The sequence below is a fragment of the Dermacentor albipictus genome, chromosome 1 (genome assembly GCF_038994185.2).
Source record: "Dermacentor albipictus isolate Rhodes 1998 colony chromosome 1, USDA_Dalb.pri_finalv2, whole genome shotgun sequence".
Classification (NCBI taxonomy): Eukaryota; Metazoa; Arthropoda; class Arachnida; order Ixodida; family Ixodidae; genus Dermacentor; species Dermacentor albipictus.
In genome coordinates this window covers 458,909,958-458,934,494 of record NC_091821.1, presented here as the reverse complement: position 1 = coordinate 458,934,494, position 24,537 = coordinate 458,909,958, and the positions used below count along the sequence as shown (strand labels likewise).

The 24,537-nt window shown below is 45.1% G+C and overlaps 1 protein-coding gene across 4 annotated transcripts in view; it reads right to left on the bottom strand.

Annotated features, from left to right (window-relative positions):
• LOC135902815 (uncharacterized) overlaps positions 1–24,537 on the bottom strand; it is a 245,371-nt gene that overhangs the window by 75,702 nt on the left and 145,132 nt on the right. Inside the window, exons 1-2 of one of the 4 annotated variants that reach the window (XR_010564612.2) lie at positions 14,986–15,913; positions 794–920 (exon numbers count right to left, since the gene is read on the bottom strand). The exons of 2 other annotated variants lie outside the window; for them this stretch is intronic. The gene's annotated coding sequence lies outside the window, so the exon portion shown is untranslated. Of the gene's footprint in view, positions 1–793; positions 921–14,985; positions 15,914–24,537 lie in introns of those variants that run through there. One more of the 4 variants, XM_070532420.1, reaches the window with a different exon arrangement.

The window sequence follows — 24,537 nt, the reverse complement described above, 5'->3', positions numbered from 1 at the left end:
ACTGCTACTTGGGATAAAAAATGGATGCTTGCCGCTTGTTCGGCCTTTCTGACGATTTCTTGCACCAGTTTTCGTGCTGTTGCCTGTCATGTACATTCAGCAATGACGATATTTGGTAATGTTCAGCTGTCACAGCTTCATTTTTATTGAGGTGAAATACAAGAACACTTGTGGTCTTACGTTTACTGGTACAAATGAAGAAACTTCGGGTTGGAATTTTTCATGAGGCCTTCAGTATAGTGTCTGTCATGTCTTCAGAGCGTCTTTCATGTCTTCAGTGCCGCTTTGGTACATTGTTTATCATTTGTTTATAGTATGCTTGTTTAAAATTGCAGATATACTTTTTTGTTTCCACATAGTGTTATTCCATTTCATAATTTATTATATTCTTTTATAGCACATTCAACCTCTATCAGAATTATATTGTGTAGTGTTTTCGCAAGGGAAAAAATTAGTGCTGGCACTTTTTTGCCGAATGATTGAAGTGCCGCGTTTTCGCAGTGTTTAATTAACTAAGAGTTGCTGGCACTGTTATGTTCATAATAAAGAACGTTTTTGGCAAACAAGCCAAATACAGTATTTTAAGTTATCTGCCTGTTTGAATGGTACATAAACTTATGGGAGAATTTAGTAGAGACAGCATTCTTTGAAGAATGGCTAATTTCACTTTCAGACATAAATAATGCTCAAGACAGTTGTGTGCTAGGTGTGCTTTCCTTTGTTTATCTCTATCTTCGACTTCCCTAAACAGCAACCATCTAGCCCCCCAAAATATACAGGTATTGCGAATTACCTCAATCATTTCATCCACCAAGAATTCATCATTTATCGGCAAATAGATAAACAAGGTGATGAGCTGCCAGTAGTAGGGCCATTTCCAGCTGCATGACGCGGTTTTGGTGCAAAGCAGTCTCTCCCTACTAGAAGAAAGAAAACATACATTTTACTGCAAATATTTGAGAACCATGTGACAAGTTACATACTGTTCCACCTTATGCATTTTAGGCTTTCCTGCCTAAAATATAGCATACTCATACATTTACATATTTATCGACATTTGTAAATGTCATTAAATGTTTTTCAGTTACCTAGTACACGGCGACATCCAAAAAAAGAAAAAAATACCAGAGGCGACCAAACGCCAAGTAGTTTTCTGTTTTGTTCTGGTGGCACATACAAACGGTAAGTATCGGCTACAAAATAATTATGATTAGTTGAGCATGCTACACTACTGTTATTTAAGCAAATAATTTCTCAGCAATATGCTGTTAATGCTAACGAAGTTCAACTCTTGTACAAGCTGCTGTTCTTGTCAAAGCTTGTGCTTCAGAATGAAAGGTTCAGAAAATTATTGAAAATGTTACGGTAATTCTGCGAGCGGAAGTGCAGCGATTCAAGCGAGTACTGTAAATGGAAACAAAGTAGGTGGCCTGGCTCCCTCTGGCTTCGGCACCATGGATTATTTTAACACATCGTTCATTTTCCAGACATTTCTGTCATCGAAAGCCCGAGTAAAAGGCGACCCAATCAGCCGCCTTGGGTTGTTTTAAACTGCAAATTCGACATGAGTGCCGAAACCGAGCGCATGCAGTGGCACGATAACGCTGGCATTAGTAAAGAAGTGCGAGTAATCAAGACGCCTTCATAGCAGCGGCCAACACGAAAATTCGAAAGATTGCAGCGGCATTACCGTTCGAGAGCATGAATGCTGGGGAAGCAACACTCCGCCGACCGAGCAAAGCCTAACTCCGCGCAACAATTATCATCTTATTCCGCTACCACAAGCGCCACGACTTCATGGCTGGACATGTTAACCAGCACCTACTGTACTTACCGACAACGCTAGCTGAGTTTCTTCATTTTCAGTCGCAGCTGCTTCATGTTGCACGGTGACACTCCATCCGGCTGCTCGGCGCTGGCTTGTTCCAGAACTTTTGCGTGCATTCTCGCCTTCCTAGTGTTCGACCGCAGCACGCTGAGAAAATCCGCCCAAACGCGTATGAGTAGGCTTGTTGTCGCGTCTGGCATGTTTCTGCGCCTTTGGATCATTGGCTTTTCGGACGACGCTCCTCTCTTTTCCTCTTTTTATTCCCCCTTTCCTTCACACCCCATGTAGGGTAACAAACCAGGTGCTCATCTGGTTGACCTCCCTGCCTTTCCTGTCCTTGCTCTCTCTGTCTCTCTCTCTCGGACGAGGCTCGTGCGCAAACAACTGCCATGGCGTCCGCCATCTATCCTGTTTCTCGGTTTGCGAGAGTAAAGCGAAGTTGCCAAGCTCGGTTTGCGATAAACATGGTTAGGCGGCTAACTAAGGCTACGGCTGCCGTATAGCTAGCGGTAACCGTGATCAGCCGTAAGCGTTCTTAGCTTAACGTCGATTAAGTCTGTGCGTGTGACAGTAACATAAGTCTATTACCAGTCTTAAGATATCCATTGTCAGGGCGCAGTGTCGAAAGCCAACGTATTATGTGTCATACGTATTTCTCGCCGTGACGTTTATTTTAGAGCATGCCTCGTCAGCTGGCGAGAGAGGTGTTTCAAGAACGTCTGTGATCAAAGCCGTTCCTTCCGTCTATAATAAATGTAGCTATCGAGACAATAAAATGGGAGCAGTAGCTCATAAATTTCGGACAGCTGGTAAAACATGCTTCAACTCTACTTGGCTGCAACGCGGATTAATGCAAATATTGCCCGCAGGGAGCTTTATCCTGCCATCTAGACATCTCTAAGCAATGAATCAATGCTGTTATAGAACGATATACGCGCGCGCAAAACGTCGCAGGCGTTGATCTCTCTCGTTGCTGCTCTTCAGGTTAACACGAGTCATAACCATAGGGTCACGAGGACTAATTGTTATGGCGTTCTACTTCTCCGCACGGGGTAGCGAGTTTCACTCCTTACCGCAACAGGAATCAGTTTGCGAAAAAACGCTTGTGTGCAGAGTTTTCGGCGCATCTAAATGGAATTCAGGTGAACTATTGCGTCGTTCTGCGCATTCTCGCCAGAGCACTTAATCTCGTCAATGGCCAGCTTAAAAGCAATCGTTCATTCAAGTGCTGTGTAACAGAATCATTCGCATCACAGAAACCAAGTCAAGCGCCTAAGAAATTAGCTGTGATCAGCAGTCTTCCACGTGAGAAAAATAAAGATGGAATAAGTGGCCCACGCCATCCGACAACGAACGTTGTATCAAAGCTTGCTGCCTCTAATGAATCGGTTAGATCTATGCTGCCGCAATGAGAAAAGCAAACGCATTGTGGAATTGTCGTATAACTGAGATCCTGCACAAATTGTTTGTTTGCGTGAGAAAAGGTTGATTTCCGTGAATCTCGTTGTCTAATTACGTCATCGTCCGACCGGTTCCTGTTGAAAAGAGCGACTTTATTCTGCCTGTACTTTCGTGGACACAATCGTTCAGAAGTCGGTACGACGGCTGAGCTTTTTTTCTGGGCTGAAAGGAGCTTGTCTCCCTCCATCACCAATTCGGGGTCTATGCACTCTTCTTTATAAAGGCCTTCACTAACAGAAGCGATGAATCTGAGACGGCGCTTTCCGCATGGCTTGATAAGAGACGGAGCACATGTCGCCAAGCAGGGTTTCTGCTGACTCGTAGCTTCCCGTGTCATTGACGAGTCACATGAGGGCATCTGATCGATCTCAACACGCATTCGAGACTAGCGAGGCGTGCTTTACTTTATTTTGCTGGCGTAATTCGATGTGCCGATTTGCTCGTCATACCACTCTGTTAGCGATAACGTCCCCAGCCTAGATACATCCCCCGCCAGGATGCATGCTTATTAACTTAACCTGACTTACCCTAATAGCTAAATGCAATATTGGAGGGAGTGCGTACATACTGATATTCGCAAAAAGGAACAGTCGGGCGTTGCAAAAGTGGCTGTGATGGACGATCACACTAATTATTCCAGTAAAGCGTTACCGGATTTCAGAAGTCCGGATAATCAAACATTCTGAACACGCAGATATCTTGCATAACGTCTTTCCTACCTTATGTGCTTGATCACTGTATGGAAAAAATATGATAAATGGGATGAGAACCACCCTTATGTAGATTGCAGTTGCAATTAATTTAGCGAAACAAACACACAGGAGCTAACATGGAAAGTTACTCTGGAAGTATGTTGCAATGAGTCATTTATTCATGCAGGTCAGCCGGTACGGCTTTAGTTACGATATATTCACGATAATCTTTATTCTATTAAAGCTCAAGAGCACTAGTTAGGCTAACCTTGATGGGTTCCCAAATGGATGCAGCATGTTCACGCTACCTATGTTTTAATGATTTTCATAGAATACGTCTTGTGAAAAACATAGCATTAAAAAGTTACCGAGGGAGAATTCGACACTCCGGCGAGAGCCGTTAAATGATTTGTTGAAATGCAAAGAGCAAGTCATCGAAGTAATGCGAACTCTAATGTAGCGGTAGTTGTATGTGACTCAAGAGTAAAATTTTGGGGATCAGGAAGGAGGAGGAGGCGTAGATGAACCACACATGCTTGAAACAATGCATTTCGAGGTATTCGGGTGGCTACTCTGCTGTTTAGGTGAGTTATATATAGTTCGCATGTCAACGTACAGAAGATGAACTTTTTTTGCTGCTAATTTCATGGAAGACTACACTAACGACCAAATAGGATAATATTAAAGGTCGTGCGTTAGGAGGTGGAAGGTGGAGGGTCTGTCATTAATACACATAGGTAGAAGAGAGGACACCGAGGTGAACACTCAGATATGCCAGAACGGGCGAGACTTAGTAGAAAATCAAAGCTCTTAGCAGATGTAAATTATCAGCAATTGATGAAGCAACTTTAAATCCATGTGAGGTCCTCGCCATCAAATTCTGATCTGTAAACTTAGGGAAATAAACAGGAGTTCCTGGTGACTCATAATATGGATGATTTTGCAATGTAGTGGTATATGCAGTCAGATAAAGAATTTTGACTGTATATACCTGAAAGTATCTTCAAAAGGTCGCGACCAGATCTATTCCTAGTAAATAGCAGCCCCGGATGAACCGGCGGGATTCAAACGCGTATTTGCTGCACACGCTATAAACCAAATAGCTTACGTGGTATAACTTTTTTTCAGTCACTATAAATTGTAGGTCCCGCTCGCCTTTAGGCAACATAATGATAATGCTTGTTTTACTTAACGGGAGCATAGAATTACTATATAACGCTGCCAGAAAACATTGCATGATTCGTCAATATTTACGGTGCTGACCGTTAATCATATTACCAATGTAAATAAGCAACAATGCTGCGGCTATCAAGAGGCACTTCTGCAACGTTATTGCCAAGGGTTATGTGTGCTCCAAGTATAGGATTCTGGGCGACCTTTAAAGTTGTGATGACTCGTATTTTACAGGGTTTATTCCGTACACGTGATTTTCATGGGAAGTTACAAAAATTCCTGGGTCAGTTATGTGGAATACGTGGGTTGTTCAAGACGAGACTATTAAGAGTTGCGTATACCAGGAATGTGTTCCCTAGTCTGTATGTGACTTGTATAAATTTTGTAGCGTATATTTGTAATGAGCAGCCTGGGCGGCCATTGGCAATGACGAACTTCCGTGTTGTTAAGCAACGCTTCGGTATGCCGTTATCAAACGTACAACTAAGGACAGTGCCGTGCACTCGGCCAAATGCGATAGTCTCTAACTTATCACGTGATAATGTACGCATTTCAGTGTCGCCAGGACCAGTCATGTCCAACGAGCAACAACACAGATTTGTCACTTGAAGGCCACGGTAAACTCTCGGGAGGTGCAGGCAGACATGAATCATCAGCTGGAGAAGCATTGCCATATTTTCTGGTCTGTACCACCCAAGCCAAACCAGGTGGTTTCTGTATTCGCGGTGTGGCTTAGTTTGCCCCGCTTGTAACGGGTGCTGTAGCACCCATTGCCTGCCTTCTGGCCGGGCAATTTCGGCTGCTTTTGTGGCAACCATTTTCTGGCAGTGATCGCTGCGATGGGATAAGTGGAATAACTACACGGACTGCAGATGAAGGTCATTCGTGCCGTATAATTTTGATATCACATCTGCGTTCTCAAGAAGGTCAGGGTCAGCGTTTCTAAGGTGGCCTGGCCACCGGGTTGTCACTTAGTATCGCCAGTTGGCCACTGGTTCCTTTCATTCGATGAAACGATCCGGATGAAAGCGTTATCTCGCAAACTATCGCCCAAGGTCCCCACTTTGGCACAGCTGCGAAGAAGGACGCGCTCCACAAGCAAAGCACATTACCATGACAAAAAAACTACTTTACAGTTTGGTCACGTGGTTTCTCGTTCTCCTCCACTTCCTGGTTCCGGATTTCACTTTAAAGAACGAAAAGGAGAGGAGATTTTCATCGACTCTATACTGAACGTTTTTCTGTCAGATAACCCCAAAATATTTTAGCCGACTCAAAGTGAATTACATGATGAATGCAGCAGTGAGATATATTATTGAGGAAAGTAGCCAAAAAAGAAACAAAGAAAACCGGATAACTATCAAGGCTTCCAAAAGCGTATCCAGCTTTTCTGGACATGAGGGTTTAGTTCGCGTGAGTGCCACCACGTTGCGTACTAACCTTAAACTTTTCAAACTTCCCGCGGTGACGCATGATGACGTGAACAAATTAAAATAAAACAAAAATAAAAGCTATCCCTGCGCATTGAACTTCGCCACAATGCTTGTCCCGCCGGTGTTATCAGTGTTCTTGATCAAGCGCGTTCGCTCGTCGCCTAGAAATTACTCGTCATCCTAAGAGCGTTTAGTCGCGACGAGCAATGGTTGATTCTGGGCTTTTCATGCGGTTCTTTTTTTTCTTTTTTTCTTTTCCTTTTCTTTTTCTTTTCTTTTTCATTCTACGGAGCAAAGAAGCTAGCCTATTCGTCAGAAGTACTTCGGGGCAGCCTTTCTTCAGTCGGCACACATTGTTAACGTCCGAACATCGCCCAGCGTCTACTAGAGACGCCGTCATGGACGGATTTTGATTTTCCACTATCGAATTCGTTAAGGTGCACACAATTATTTCACTAGCGACATTGCAATGCGAACTCATGGGCTGCCGCCGCAGCTGCAAATCTAGATGTGCTTAAGCATTAAGACATATACATGGATAAGTTGGTTTTTCACCTTAACACAAAAGTCACGATACAAGAGTTGAGCAAACTGTCCCTGTGTCGTCGCAGCGTGTGAGACCGGGCTAGTTGGTATTCCATGCTAAAGTGACTAGCGCAAGAGTGGACACGGGACACTAAAGAGGCGACAAGGATAAGCACAAACTTCCAACTTGGCGCTTGTCCTTGTAGCGTCTTTAGTGTCCCCTGTCCACTCTTGCGCTAGTCACTTCAGTCTGTGTCGTCATCCGTTAGCATGCTAAGGCCAAAGCTGCTCGCAATATTGCGTCTCCATTTACCGGCCACCAGGTCAGGTACACCATTGGGTACGACATATACACTACTTGCAGTTAGTTTCCAAAGTAGTCTTCTATAGGGGTTGTCCACGTGCGTGAAGCAAGAGGGATATTTAAAATTATTGTGCAGTAATATATGCGGGATTTGTGTGTTCTCCACATTCTCTACCATGTTGGCGTTCCGCTTTTATTATCTAGCCGCAATGTAGGCTAGCAGCTATCGAACGCCATAAAAGCTATCCACATACTCAAAGACCTCGCGCACAACTCCTGACGCCTAATTGTATTCAAGAGTTGTGCGACTGCCCAGGACATCCTTAACGAATGTTACATACCACATTATGAGGTTTTACTTGCCAAAATCACAATTTCATTATGAGGCACGCCGTAGTGGAGGATTCGAGAATAATTTAGACCACTGGGGATTTTTTAACGTGTGCCTAACCCTAAGTACGCGGGTTTTCGCATTTCACACCCATTGAAATACCGCTGCCGTGGTTGGGATTCGATCTCGAGACCTCGTGAGTAGCAGCCGAACCCAATAAAAGCTAAGCAACTACGGAGGGGAAGGAATGTTGGCAGTGGGAGGAGAGTGACAGCCGGAAGGTGAGACAATTTGTTCCAATCCTCATTGCGCGAAAATCGGTACCATCTGTCGAAGAATGACACCGTAGAATGCACTGTATTCAATGAGTGAAAAAATTATGCGAATCCTATGTATGTGCGAATCGATGTAAGCAAAGCTTTCTGCGTTTGTTGTCATTGTCATGCGTAATCTCCACAGAGTAGAGAGGCACTATCTAATGAAATGCTGTCAATGTTTGCCTGATTACGCCTGCCATTGTGATGCAAATAAACGGGCGCCTTCAACTCTTTTTCTCAGAAATAAACGCTGAATGAAATGCTGACGTGATCCTAAACAAGATCAACAAGCGTCGTAGTGCTTGATCTTACGACGCCCATATTCGTAAGCTTATATTCGGGATTTTTTTTTCAGGGGGGGGGGGGGGGGGCGTTATGCTCTTGTACCCTAGAAATGTCCCTTGGAAGTCTCTGATGTGCTCGTTTTTATTCTCAAGTACGCAATGAAAACTCTCATCGCTGCAAGTTCATGATGTATTGGTGGCAGGCCACCATGGCGTGTCGCGCAAGTATAACCACGCTGATTCGTTTGGGTTGACATATACTATTTCGTGCGTCATACTTCGCCACATTCATTTTTCAAACTATGCCAGAGCTCGAAAAGGGCGGCCAACTCACTACGTCCCTTACCTCTGTTTACTTCCGCAAAATGTGTGTTTATCGCTGTGGTTACCAAATACGCCCAGCGGTATATGCTACGACACAAGCCTTTTTGGCGGCTGAGCAACTGAAGTCGCAGGCCTTATTCAACATGGCGTCGACGTTCAATATGGCTATCCTCAATTACTTTTCGCGGACTTCGCTCATCGCCTTCTCTCCAGTGTCATCTCTTACGCTACTCGCTCCTGCTAGACACAACACAAACACGCAACGACCTTAATGAAGTATCAATTATACGCTAGTTGACACACTGTCGACGTATATTTCCGCTGAGCACCGGGATTGGAGCGTTGTCCTGTCTATGGTGACATTATCCGTCTACAGCCTCACTCAAGAACACCGCTCGTTACTCATCACGTTTTTTTTGTCGGCAAGAGTATAGTGTATTTCCTCTCAATGTGCTTTCGGCTTTAGGCGTGACCTTGCACGCCCGCTTATTGTGTTACGTTGATGGGGACCGTTGTCGTCAGGATGCCCCCTCATTATGAGCTTCGCAGTCACCAGAGAGCACAGAAAGCTGTCTTCACAAACAAACCACCGAGATTCGAGCCCATCTCCCATATGCTCCATCTTGCATTTGGGAAATGGGCACGCTAACCATTACGCTACCACCTGCCTCCACCAATTTCTGTTTATTTATCTGCCTGGAGCAATTGCCGGACTTGTTCGCCAGGCTAAACCCGCCTGCTGCTACAATTCACCACCACCACCACCACTACCACCACCATCCCACTTCACGTTTTTGCCGCAGACGCAGGCAGAATGGATGCAGAAACGAAAAAAAAGTAAAGATTGCTTGAGCGGCCAGCTGACACATGACCTTAACTTTAGCAGGTTATTCTCATTGGAGCGCATGTAAGCTTGCGGCTGTGTGCAGATTGTGGGTCGCCTTAGCTTTATTGTAAATTTGCTTTCACCGACTCTTTTCAGCTAGAACTCAAATGCCGGATAAAAATGATACCTACCGTTTAATATTTTTCTTGTTTTCTTGGTTTCAACCCAAAACACCGATTTACACAAATAGTGATCTTTTTAAGAAATGGCATAAGGATAGTACATTTCGAGGTCATGTCGTTGTGTCAATACGGGCCGGCACCCCGTATCGACGAAAGGGCATCACAGTGCCCATGCACGCGGCAGGTTACTCAATGAAGAAAACAGGAAGCGACTGTTTTTCAGTTCTCGCAACATATTGTAACAGATACGAAAGGCACGGACAAGAAGAGAAGAAAGAGAGGACGAAGAGAACGAGCAGTTTGAGAGGCCGGGCTGCACTACTTTCACGTTACGATCATCGTCCATCTCATGCAAATAAAACCATTTATTTGCAACTCTTCGTAACAGTTGTGGCGAAAGGTGCGGTGTAACCGACACCCGAAGACGGAGGCTCAGTTCAGTTTAGTTCTGTTCAGTTTATTCCTTTAATAAGGAGGAGACATACATGTTTACATAAGTATACAGAAGGAAGTCCCAGAGCATGTGGCTGAAAGGGGACCTCCTGACAGAAAATATATACATTAAAGGAAATACGAGGCATAAAACAGCAATACAGTAGTCACTATGAGGAAGAATATTCAAAGTATAAGTACAAACTGTAAAGTAATATAAAGTCAATAGCTAGTCGTACAATTAAAACAGTAGTTTAGGGCATTCGCAACATAACAAACCAAAATACTTATAAAGGCTATAAATGAGAGAAAAAGAAAACTAAAGAAAAAAATGGCTGTGGCTTAGCTAAGGTTAAGCCCAGGATGCGAAGCATACTAGCCTTTATTTTAGTTGTTGAACCACTGTTTAGCCTGATGAACTGCTGTTGCTTGGCTATATTTGGTTCGGCTAGACGAAGAAACAACTCATGCGTTACTCTGCTTCGCCTTCAAGAGTGGAACGCGACAGCGTTCCCGTCGACCCGCCAAGGGGTGTAAGACAATGCGCTACGGCGCAGCGACTACGCGCCCCGCATTGGACGCGGTGAGCGTCGAGCAACGCAGCGTTCGGCGCGGCAACGAAATGTGCGCCTGAGCAAGCGACGCACGCCTGAGCCTTAGAAACAGCTCGTTTCTAAGGCAACACCGCATTCACTAGAGGCGCTTTTGCACCGCTTTGAAGCATCGTACTCGTGGCTCAGTGGTAGCGTCTCCGTCTCACACTCCGGAGACCCTGGTTCGATTCCCACCCAGCCCATCTTGCAAGAGTTGAGCCGAAGCCACCTACAAAATCAGTCTTTGTAGCACGCCGCAACCTTCGCTTCTCATTCCAACGAGCGCTCTGTCTCCAGGAGGCATCTCACCTCGTGAGTGTCTAGCAGAGGCAAGCGCAGCTGCTTATATACCGCCGCGACGCCGCGAGCGACGGCGCGAGTTGGAGCCCCGTTTCTCCTCTGTCGTGACGTCACGGTGTCACGTGGTATTGAAGGCGACACCGCCGCGCCTGAGGAGCTGGGTTGAGCTCTCGTAATATGCTTCGCATAAAAAACGGCAAGGAAATGAGCAGGAGTGAGGTGAATAGCTTAGATATGTGGATTATTTTGGCTATCTAGTAGAAAAGTGAATAATGTTTGCTTGAAGGAACTCAAAGAAGAAGAGTGCTTGACATTTAATGGGAGGCTGTTCCAAATGGATAATGCTGCGAAATATCCAGATTGTTTTCCATAATTAAAATGTATTAGTGGCAATAAGAAATTGTTGTTAGCTGCAAACCTTGTGCGGTTCAAGTTAACTAAAGTAGCCGTAGAAAATATATTTACTGGAGAAGGATTACGTATTACCTTAAATAACGTTATGGCTAATTTATATTTAACAATATTTTTTACTGAAAGTATTCTGTGGTTGAAAAGCATATCAGAAGCACTGCAGTTGTATGAGCTGAATGACAATATCCGGATGGCTTGATTCTGCAAATGCTGTAGTGGTGCTATATGAGTTGGATATGTGTTACCGCATGCTGTAATGCAATAATTAAGATGGCTGTGAATAAAAGAATAATACAAGGTCAGCAATGTTGGTTTGCTAAAATAATATCTAGATTTAAGTAAAATTCTAATACCGGGAGAAATTTTGCGCTTTAAATAGGCGATATGCTTCGTAAATTTTAAGTTTGAGTCAAGAATTATTCCAAGAAATGAGCATTCATTAACTGCACTGATGTTAAGAGAGTTTAGGTTGACAGTGGGAATGAACTCTGGTGTCCTATGATTCGAATGAAAAAGCATAAAAGACGTTTTGGTAGGATTTATGCTTAGCGAGTTAAGCTGGCACCACGTTAAAATATTTTTCAGATCAGTGTTTAGCTTAGTAGTCAGGGAAGTTAGTGAACGATCGGTAGCAAGTAATGTAGTGTCATCGGCGTAAAGAAAGGCCTCAGTTTGTGTTAAACAACCGGGTAAATCATTTATATAAAGCAGGAATAGTAGCGGGCCAAGTACAGACCCCTGCGGGACCCCTTTATTGGTTATTCTGAAATTAGAAAGTGAGGAACTAAAATACACAGCTTGTTGTCTATCTGTTAGGTAACTTTTTATAAGTGCTAATGCTGGGCCATCGATGCCTACTGCTCGTAGTTTAGTTAGTAAGATGACGTGGTTTATTGATTCAAATGCTTTGGATAAGTCGATAAAAATTGATCCTGCGTAGAAACCGGCATCTATAGAGCCTTTTATTTTATCCGTGAAAGAAAGTATAGCACAATCAGTCGAGGATCCTACCCTGAAGCCGAATTGATTTGGCGAAAGAATGTTAAATTTTGAGAAGTACTTAGTTAAGCGTTTTTCAAGACCTTTTTCGATAATCTTGCTACAGAAAGGAAGAATAGCAATAGGGCGATAATTAGAAATGTAGGAGCGGTCACCCTTTTTAAATACTGGAATAATTTTTGCTTTTTTTAGTTGACTAGGAAATACTCCAGTCTTAAAGATTAAATTGATAATATGTGATAACGGGCGAGCGATAAGATGAGCTACTAATTTAATATTAATAGAACTGATTTCGTCCAGACCTGCTCCTGTAACCTTTAAATCTTGTATGATGTTAATTATTTCATCTGGGCCAGTTGGAAATAGGTACAATGATTGTAAGCATCGCTGAAATGATAATTGATTATCAGTGGTATGATCAGAGGAATGGTCACAAAAGAACTCATTAAATGCGTTTGCGATTTCATCTGCTTGTTCATACGTGCCGTCTGATGAATGAAGCGTACTTATTGGTTTAGCCCTATGGGTTCGGTTCAAGAAGGAATTTATTACATTCCACTGCCGTTTTGAATCTGTGCCAGCTTCAGCTATTCTTAATTCATAATATTTTCTTTTGGCTACCCTGAGCAGACGGTTTAACAGGTTACAATAGATCTTATAGCGAGTTTTGATTCGAATGTTAAAAGGGCGGTGTTTAACTTTTCGGTACAGGTTATCTTTTTTACGTAGGCTAGTGAGTAGACCATTGGTTAACCAAAGGTTCTGTAAAGCTGGGACATGTCTTCTGCATTTTACAAAGCTTGTAGAATTAGCGATACATTTCTTTATGTTGTCCGAGAAGTCATTAAATGCAAATTCAGCGTTTGATTCTGAAAACACAGAACACCAATTTAGCTCACCAACGTGAGCGATGAAGTCGTCTTTATTAATCACGGCTTTATAGAATTCATGACAAGGTTTATGCAATTGATAGGGAAGTTTAAGAAAGACAGGAAAATGGTCAGTGATGTTAATTTCAAGTATACCGCAAACTGGAGGGCACATAAGGTTGGAAAATATGTGATCTATTAAGGTGGCCGAAGCCCCTAAATTACATCTAGTTGGAAGCGAAACCAATGATTCGAAGCCAAATCCATGAAGGCAATTAGTGTAGGCAGTAGTAGCAGAGCTGCAGTCATCCAGAAGATTGCTGTCAATGTCACCAAGAAGCACAACATTGTTCTTTTCTGAAGACAAGTTACCAAGTATAGCGTTCAGGTCATTGCAAAAAGCAGATATGGAAGTAGAAGGTGAGCGATACAGGCAACCGACAATTGTCTGGTTCGCATCTTCCAGTTCGATCCACACAGCTTCACAGTTTGGCATTGAAAATGATATGTCATGTCTTCGTTTGTAACGCACATTTGAAGATATAAAAACAGCGACACCTCCGTAGCTTTGATGAGGGCGGTAGCAATACACCGAAGCATAAGAGGGAAAGCCAAATAAATCATTATCTGCATCTGAAAGCCACGTTTCAGAAATGCAGATGAGAGAAAATGTGTGGTCTAAAGATGCTAAAAGGTTGTGGATTTCATCATGGTGTTTTTTTAGACTTCGAGCGTTAAAGTGAATAGCAGATAGGCATGGTTTCCTAAAAAAAGATTTAAGTGCTTCATTCAAAAAATAAGATGACATTATTAAGCGCAACAAAATAGGTTAATATTCTGACCCTCCTACAACTACCGGAAGACCGATAAATCACCCTCTGACAAGATACGAAATACTCGACTGTCGCTTGTCTTTCTTGCTTTTATTTGGCAATTCTCGGTCTATAGAAATTGCCATCCCTTTTCCCTTTTCAGGGATTGAGCCTTCGCAAACAACACTTTGTTTTCTATGGTCAGGTGATCATTAACATAAATGGGAAAATGATTCGGCCCTGCGAAGCTGAGATCTTTAGAATTTAGGCGAGCCTTTCGTGCCTTAGAAACAAAATTCTGCTTCTTTGTCCTTGAGCATAACCGAGCAATAATGTTCTTATTGCCCGTTCCCGACCTCGTTGGGACGCGGTGTACAACATCAATGTCGTCGTCAGAAATGGGACAGCCTATTCTTTCACCGACGGCTTTCATGATCGCAAGACAGTTCTCGCCCTGTGTGCATGCCAGTCCCTTGATTTCCACATTGTTTATTCTTGACCGCTGCTCAAGTTCAGACAGGCGTTTGCCGAGTGCTTCATTCTCTGTTTTTAGTTCTTTGTTAGCTGCGGTCAAAGTAGCATTTTAAGCTCGGGCTTCCTCAACCATTGAGTTGAGCATGTCGACACTTTGAATCAGAGATGCCATATCACGCTTCATTTCAGCAACGTTTGGATCTGCTGACAGCTTCAGTGAACACTTTTTTACAAGATAAGCGACTGCCTCGTCACATCGACCCTTGAACATGGCCTCTAACTGATCAATGCGTTCCGCGAGCTCCGCACAAGTAGGCATAGTGACAAGCACAAAAATAATACGAGCACCTGGAGCAGCAGCAGTCATGGAAGAAACGGTAAATTGAATGAATGCTTGACCAGCAGCGGCACTAACCTGCAAAAGCAAGCAGAATATTTTTCCTGAAGTTCGTAGTTTCGGGCCGTGACCACTGCTGCCAAATGATGCCAAGTCGATTCTGCCGTCCTTCTTATACCAACAAGAGCGCGACGTCACGATCAGGAAGGTGCGCAGGGGAGGCTATCGACTCAGGTGGTCCACGCAGCCAGCTTGCCCCGGTGATGAACGAAGATTGATGACGAATACGATGCAGAGGACGCAGTCACAGCACGTGGGCCGAAGTGACCATGCGTGGCTTGCAGGTATAGAGGACGAGCACTGCAAAAGCAAGCAGAATATTTTTCCTGAAGTTCGTAGTTTCGGGCCGTGACCACTGCTGCCAAATGATGCCAAGTCGATTCTGCCGTCCTTCTTATACCAACAAGAGCGCGACGTCACGATCAGGAAGGTGCGCAGGGGAGGCTATCGACTCAGGTGGTCCACGCAGCCAGCTTGCCCCGGTGATGAACGAAGATTGATGACGAATACGATGCAGAGGACGCAGTCACAGCACGTGGGCCGAAGTGACCATGCGTGGCTTGCAGGTATAGAGGACGAGCACTGCAAAAGCAAGCAGAATATTTTTCCTGAAGTTCGTAGTTTCGGGCCGTGACCACTGCTGCCAAATGATGCCAAGTCGATTCTGCCGTCCTTCTTATACCAACAAGAGCGCGACGTCACGATCAGGAAGGTGCGCAGGGGAGGCTATCGACTCAGGTGGTCCACGCAGCCAGCTTGCCCCGGTGATGAACGAAGATTGATGACGAATACGATGCAGAGGACGCAGTCACAGCACGTGGGCCGAAGTGACCATGCGTGGCTTGCAGGTATAGAGGACGAGCACTGCAAAAGCAAGCAGAATATTTTTCCTGAAGTTCGTAGTTTCCGGCCGTGACCACTGCTGCCAAATGATGCCAAGTCGATTCTGTCGAACCACAAGTTCTTCGACGGAGCCATCGCCTTGCTGGACTCCCACCGAATTCACCGGAGCTGAACATGTCCCACGACGCAGAAGAACAACGGCCCATTCCAACTGCTGCCCCGACAAGTACTCTTCTGCAACTGAGAGATTCGCGTCCCTTCGCCTGAAGATCGGACGAAGACGTCGAGGAATGGCTCATCCATTATCACCGGGTGAGTGCTGCCAACAGGTGGAAAGCGCTTCTCAGCTTTCTAACGTCGTGTTCTTTCTAACGGATACTGCGTTGGTTAGGTTCGACAACCACGAGGAAACATTCAAAACATGGGGAAGATTTGTTTCGGAAAACAAAGAGCGATTCGGCGACTCCGCGACGAGAAAGAAAAGGGCAGAACAGACACTACTGCAACGTGCGCAAGTACCAGGCGAAACCTGCACGACCTACATTGAGGCAGTAATAAAACTGTGTAGGATGGTGGACTCTGGAATGTCCGAGGAAGACAAAGTCGGTCACATCCTAAAAGGAATTGCCGAAGATGTTTACAATTTCCTCATTGCAAAAGACAGCCTGGCTTCCGTCGCTGACATCATTCGGCACTGTCGCACTTTCGAGCTTCTAAAGACGAGGCGCACAACGCCGAAGTTTGGCAGGCTAGCCAATGTAACGACAGTTGCAAGTGTGGACAGCAACCAGCCCCTTGATCTTGAATCAACGATCCGACAAATAGTTCGGGAAGAACTCAGCCTGCACGCGCAAGTAACACATCCAGGCACTCATAGCTTCCGCCTACCACCAGATTTTGAGCCAAACGTGGCATCCTTCTCCCCGTATCCTGCGGCAAGGGGCACTGAGGATTATGAACTCGCGCCCCGACAGCAGTCACGTCTCTACGACAGAGGCACTACTTATGACGCTCGGCCACGACGAGAGCAGCCGCGTTTTTACCCCCGAGGCCCTGCGACTTCTGTCAGGCCACGACAAGAACAGCGCCTACCCTACTACCACGACACCACTTATGAAAGATATAACGGATTTCAGCAAGCAGCAGAGACACGTTATCCACATGACCATGAACTTTCTCGCCGCCCGCAGCCGTCTACTATTCGTTTCGAGGAAGACGCTGTGAACCGCGACCCTCCCGTGTGCTACAACTGCGGTTCCACAGGTCATATAGCTCGGTATTGTCGCCAAGCCCGTCAATCACGTAGGACACCATCGACGTTCTCGCCACTCAGAACCCGTACTTCATATGACCTGCGGGTGACCGATTTGCTTCCAAGGGATCACTTCTCACACGAGACCAGACGCAGCGATTCGCCAGCTTCAGATTTGCCAGTGGAGTTTGACGCCACCAAATAGCCGTCCCCGTCGCTCTCCGTCCCCTCGGCGCCGTTCTTCCTCACCGCCCCCGGGAAACTAGCATCTGCGGCCAGTGGATGTGTGGTCGCCGGACGGTCTTTGCAAGAAATACGTCTGCCTGTTGTGATGTTCAAAAACACAGTGAATGTCTCGATTGACGGAATACCGACCATGGCGTTAGTTGATACTGGGGCGACTGTCTGTGATGAGCCTCACTTTCAAAAACCGGCTAGGCCACAAAGTTATGTTTTCTTGGAACGACGGTATTGCCTTTCGTGGAGTAGGCGGCGAGTGGCTTCATCCCCTTGGTGTTTGTGCTGTGAGTGTTTTGTTGGCTGGGAAAGTGTTTGTGTCGGAATTCCTTGTTCTTTCTCGTTGTTCGCACGACGTTATTCTTGGTATCGATTTTCTTGAACAGTGCGGCTCTTCCGTGGACTGTGGTTGTGGCGAAATCTCATTGAACAAGTTATTTATATCAGCACATTCCGAACAAAGCTTGGGTGGTGAAGAAGGGGACACAGACACACTCAGTGTTCTTGATGCAGTGATTGTACCATCGTGGTGCCTGACGCCCGTTCGTGTTTCTACAACTACTGTTGATGCTGATTGTGTTGACCTTGTAGCTAGGCCTCTCCGCAGAAACTGTGCTAAAAAAATATACTTGTGCCCTGCTCTGTCGTGTGAATGACGAAAGGAGTCGCCACATTGTGGGCGCTGAACTGTTCTGCCACGCCGCTTGTCCTTCCTCGCGGTATGAAAATCGCTCTTTTCGATGAAGCCGCATGTAGTTCAATAGCGGCACTAACTACGGACGTCTCTACAGCTTGCTTTCCTTGTGATAATCGCCATTCTGAAGAGCTACTGCTTGGCATGATCAGCAAGGCTCTCGGTACATCGGAACGGCAAGCACTGGTACAAGTCCTTGCCAGGCATGAGGCCGCATTCGACTTCACGCATGGAGATGCACCCCTTCATTTACCGTCGTCCCGCGCTCGTCACAGAATAGATACCGGCTCAGCACACCCCATCCGCCACAAGCCCTACCGAGTGTCATCGTTCGAGCGCAAAGTTATTGCAGAGCAAGTCAAGGAGATGATGAGCAAAGGTGTCGTTCAAGAGGCATCTAGTCCATGGGCAGCCCCAGTAATCCTGGTCCGAAAAAAAAGATGGTTCCTGCAGATTCTGTGTGGATTACAGACATTTAAACGCAGTGACGAAGAAGGATGTCTATCCACTACCGCGAATCGATGACGTCATTGATTGCTTACACGCTGCTTCTTACTTCTCAACACTTGATTTGTGATCGGGGTACTGGCAAATAGCTATGGACCCTGCCGACAAGGAAAACATTGCTCTCGTGACTACAGATGGCCTATTCGAATTTAATGTTATGCCTTTTGGCCTTTGCAATGCTCCTGCCACCTTTTAAAGATTCATGGACACAGTACTACTTGGTCTAAAGTGGGATATATGCATGTGTTACCTCGATGATGTTGTAATCTTTGGCCGCACGTTTGAAGAACATAACGAACGCCTCAGCCTCGTTCTCGAGTGCATTGAGAAAGCTGGACTGGTCCTAAACTCAAAAAAGGGTCGGTTCGGCGAACGTCAAACACTGGTCCTGGGACACTTAGTCGACAAGGATGGCGTCAGACCTGATCCTCGTAAGATTGAAGCAGTGAGCTCATTCAAGCCACAGCAGTCAGCACGAGAACTCCGCTCATTCATTGGCCTATGTTCGTATTTTCGTCGTTTTCTTTCCCGGTTTGCCGACATCGTTTACCCGTTGACAAGTATTTTGCGACAAAATGCATCCTTCAATTGGACACCAGAGTGTGACGCATCATTCTCTCAACTGAAGTTTATACTAACGTCAGCACTCTTCTTACGTCAATTCGATCGATCTTGCCCGACTGAAGTTCACACTGATGCGAGTGGAATCGGGATAGGAGCGGTGCTTGTACAAGGTCACAGTGGCGCAGAACATGTTGTCGCATATGCCAGCCGTTGTCTGAGCAAATCTGAACGCAATTATACGGTTACGGAACAGGAATGCCTGGCAGCCATTTTCGCCGTACAAAAGTTTCGATGTTATCTTTACGGTAGACCATTCAAGATTATCAACGACCATCATTCTTTATGCTGGCTGGTCGGTTTGCGTGATCCCTCTGGTCGCCTCGCACGTTGGGCGTTGCGCCTCCAGGAATACGACTTTGTGGTATCGTAAAATACTCAACGATATCTATAGCGGCTCCACAGCCACCGTAGTCCTCCATAAAGAAAGCAACAAAATCCCAATGAAGAAAGGCGTCAGACAGGGAGATACGATCTCTCCAATGCTATTCACAGCGTGTTTACAGGGGGTATTCAGAGACCTGGATTGGGAAGAAATGGAGATAAAAGTTAATGGAGAATACCTTAGTAACTTGCGATTCGCTGATGATATTGCATTGCTCAGTAACTCAGGGGACCAATTGTAATGCAAGCTCACTGACTTGGCGAGGCCAAGCAGAAGGGTGGGTCTTAAAATTAATCTGCAGAACTAAAGTAATGTTTAACAGTCTCGGAAGAAAACAGCAGTTTACGTTAGGTAGCGAGGCACTGGAAGTGATAAGGTAATAAATCTACTAATGGCAGGTAGTGACCATAGATCCGCGTCATGAGACTGAAATAATCAGAAGAACAAGAATGGGCTGGGGTACGTTTGGCAGGCATTCTCAGATCATGAACAGCAGATTGCCATTATTCCTCAAGAGAAAAGTTTACAACGGCTGTGTCTTATTAATACTCACGTACGGTGCAGAAACCTGGAGGCTTACGAAAAGGGTTATACTTAAATTGAGGACGACGCAACGAGCTATGGAAAGAAGAATGATAGGTGTAACGTTGAGGGATAAGAAAAGAGCAGATTGGGTGAGGAAACAAACGCGAGTTAATGACATCTTAGTTGCTCAGATCGAAAACCATGAGAGTCTGTTTTTGAAAGTTAATTGTTGGGGACATGTAGTTCTGGTATGCGCGGTTCATAGGTCACCATCATCCCCTCCCGAGTTCTTGTCCTCGCTGCGTGACTATATGACTGTGCTGAAACCCCGGAAAATTATAATGGCGGGCGATTTCAACCTACCCGCAGTTAATTGGCTGCACAGGCCCGAGATGCAGCTGGCCGATAGCCCTCTTCTTGACATAATGTTTCCAAGTGACATGAAACAAGTTGTGCTTGAAAACACGCGTGACAATGCTGATACTGGTTCAATTTTGGATCTTGTATTTCTTAGCAAAAATATGACAGAGCTCGATGTCCGAGTGGAGGAGGGCATATCGGACCACAGGCTTGTGCTGGTCAGTAGTAGGCTTGATAGTTGCGAAAGGCAGCATGTTAAGCCCTGCAAAACTGTTAAAGACTTTATTAATGCCAATGATCAATCTATCCTTGATGAACTTTGGAAGCTGGTTGACAACTTACCAAAAACTGATGTTACTTCACTATGGCGTGCGTTTGTGACCTGTGTTAACTACTGTATTGATGCCTTCGTGCCGACAAAACTTATTAAACCACAACGAAGAAACCCATGGATTGACAGAAAAATTCTGCATATAAAACGCAGATTAAAACGCGCCAAAAAACGCTGGAACAAAAATCCTGAAGTTATTAGCCACCTACAAATCCAGCTTTCAGACGCATTGTCTTTTGCCCGTCAAAAATATTTTTCCACTACTTTGCCTAATTACATAAAAACCAGTCCCGATAAATTTTGGCGATATCTTAGCAGAGCAAACACACATTTGCAAGAAATAAGGCAACGCGACATTGTGATCACCGATCCTCAGGAAATATCTAACATAGTGAATGAATATTTCCATTCTGTGTTCACCCGCGCTCATAGAGCCATGGAGGCTCCTTCTTCTATGTGCCAAGTGTCGGACTTCATATCTTTTGAAGGCGTGTTTTCCTTATTGCTTAATGTTAAAGAAAAATCTTCTGGGGGACCGGATGGCATACCAAATTCTTTTCTTCGCCGTTACGCCGAGCCTGTTGCACACATCTTAACAGCTGTCTTTTCTTTATCTATGACCACAGCGATTTTACCTGATGACTGGCGTGTGGCTCGTGTCATTGCAGTTCACAAGAAGGGTGATCGCCTAAGCATTGAAAACTATCGTCCCATTTCGTTGACATCCACGTGCTGTAAAACACTAGAACACATCATCGCTCATTATATAACTAATTTTATTGAAAGTAATAACTTGCTCTCCCCATTTCAGCATGGCTTTCGAAAGAAACTGTCGACATCTACGCAACTTTTAACAACTATTCACGAAATCGCTCTAACGCTTGATTCTTCCGGACAAGTTGATCTTATCTTCCTTGATTTCAGTAAAGCGTTTGATCGCGTCCCTCATGGTAAAATTCTTGAAAAACTTACTAAGCTCGGCCTTCCTGCATTTATCATCAATTGGATAAGAGCCTACCTTTCAAACCGTAGCCAGTTCGTAGACGTTAACGGCCATGCTTCTACTGTATTACCAGTCTCGTCCGGAGTACCTCAAGGAAGCGTACTCGGCCCGATCCTTTTCCTAATCTATGTTAATGATATAACTAGCACAATTCATCCACACGTTAACATCAGATTGTTCGCAGATGATTGTCTTGTCTTTAAAGAGATTACTTGCCGTGATGATCAAGTTCACTTAAGCACTAGCTTAGCCAGACTTCATGAAGGGTGCACCACCTGGTCTATGACCCTAAATGCTGACAAAACTGTCTTACTTCGTGTCACGAACAAAAAGCAACCTATCGCATTTCTATATTGCATCAATAGTACACAAATAAAGGAAGTCTCTGAATATAAATATCTAGGCGTAACGATTACCAACACTCTATCGTGGTCGAAACACATTGCGAACGTTTGTGCATCTGCCTCTCGAAAGCTTGGCTTTCTGCGTCATAAACTGAAAACAGCACCTTCAAATTTAAAACTTCTAGCATACAGAACTTATATATTGCCAAAACTAGAATACGCCTCAATAGTATGCGACCCGTATTACATGAAGGATAAGCATAAGCTTGAAATGGTTCAGAGGCGAGCAGTACGGTTCATTTTTAACAAGTTCAGGTCTACTGATTCACCGTCAAAAATAATGACCGAAAACGATATCCCTACCTTAGAAGCACGAAGAACTGTGGCAATGTAAGGCAAGGTAAATTTTAGTGACTATTAGAAGCGGAATTTCTATTTAGGGCTTGAATTCTGGTGAAAGATTTTCAAAAATTCGAAAGTGAGAAAAATACAGAAGCACGAAGTTTACAAATTAATAACTCCGCATCAAGAACTGATGTCGCGGTTATGTAAACAGAATCCTTTTGACAATTCAAAGCGGACAAATCCAATATGCCGATGTATATGTTACGTGAAGTCGTTACGTTGTGAACAAGGGTTTCGGAAAAGCTGTATGCCCACATTACTAACCTTTTTTAGATTCATGCGTAATATATCAATTTTGTCCGCTTTAAATGTGCTAGATGCAATGTACAGAATTGTGATATCAGTTTTGATTGCCGAAAGACAGAGCTGTAAATTTGGTTTCGTTTTCTGAAAATTTGTGATTTTTGCCAATTTTGAATAAACAAATGATGGCCTAAATAAAAAATTCTAAACCAACAGTCACTAGATTTTAAGTATTTCTTTTAAGTGCAACAAACCTTGCAAAATTTTATGCAGTGGTTGTGGAGAAAAACGAACTCTCCTTTTACATGTATTTATATAGGACCACCAGAGCTAAAGGTTCCTCTTAAGGGCTACTTTCCCCACTATCGCGTCCGCGTATAGAGCAAAATCCCGAAGATAGCGTAATACCGGCCTGACCCGCAGCAGAGGTGCAGCAAGCGTTCAGCTCTCCTTATACGTGGGCTGATCCCGAACGTAACGCCATGCCAGGCCGACCAATGGCGGAGGTGAAGCAGGCATTAAGCACTCCCCATACGTGGGCCGATCCCGAAGACAGTGCAACGTGGTGCCGACATACGGTGGAGGTGCAGTTCGCCATTAGGCCCACATACACAGCTTTGCTGGTCATCTTTCTTCACAGAGTGGGAGGGCACTGAGATTTTTTACTTATCAAACATCAGGTCATCGACGGCGAAACCAGGGACACGAAAGCCGTCCACGGGCTCCACCTAAAAAGCGCCTTCGACAAAGTTGCGCACTCTGCCATCCTCGCGCAGGTATCGCATCTAAACCTAGGCGAGAGGTCGTACGAATATTTCAAAGGCTTCCTCACCGGCAGATGGCGGAGCTCAGACCCGGCGACCTGAAGACGGACGAGAAGACATTAGGGAGCCAGGGCACTTCCCAAGGCTCCGTCATCTCACCCATGCTATTTAATCTTGTTATGATTCAAGTTGCCAAAAGACTATGGCAGCTTGAAGGACTGAAGCACACGATATATACGGACGACATTACGCTGTGGGTGGACGGGGGCAGTGATGCCCGCACAAAATCCACGCCACAGACGGCAGTCGACACGACCGAAGAAAGCTTGGAAGGTATGGGACTGCGTTGCTCCCCAAGTAAGTTGGAGCTCCTGCTTTACCAACCGATCAAAACGCACAGAATCAAGAAGCAAAGGGAACACGAAAAGATCTAGATCCGCACCAGGGATGGTAACTCAATACCGGCGGTCAGCAAGATCCGAGTCCTGGGCATGACGATCGAAGCGCTCGGCAGGAACGGAGACACCATCACCCCCATCATGGGTAAGGCGTCCAATACCAGCAGACTGCTCAAGCGCGTTACCACCAAGAAGGGAGTCATGAAGGAGGAAAACTTCATCAGGCTTATACACTCCTTCGAACTCCGCCAGTGTACGTGGCAGCCTTCCACAAGTGGGTGAAAAGCGAAAATAACAAGCTAGACATCCTAATCCGGAGGGTTTACAAGACACCCCTCGGTCTACTTGAAACTACCAACACGAAACGTCTCCTACAGCTGGGCATACACAACACGCTCAACGAGATCGAAGCGCAAAGAGCCGCTCAGTTGGAAAGATTGTCATCAACAAAGGCCGGCAGAAAGATCCTGTGCAGTCTAGGCATCGGTTATCACGAACAGCAGGGACCAAATGCCCCGTCCCCGACCACGTACGATGAAACGTGTGGGTTGACCCCTTGTCGAAGAACATGCACCCGGAATTCAACGAAGGCAGAACACGCGCTATAGCCAAGGCACTGACGGACCTGCACGCGGAAGACACCGGTGCCAGATACGTG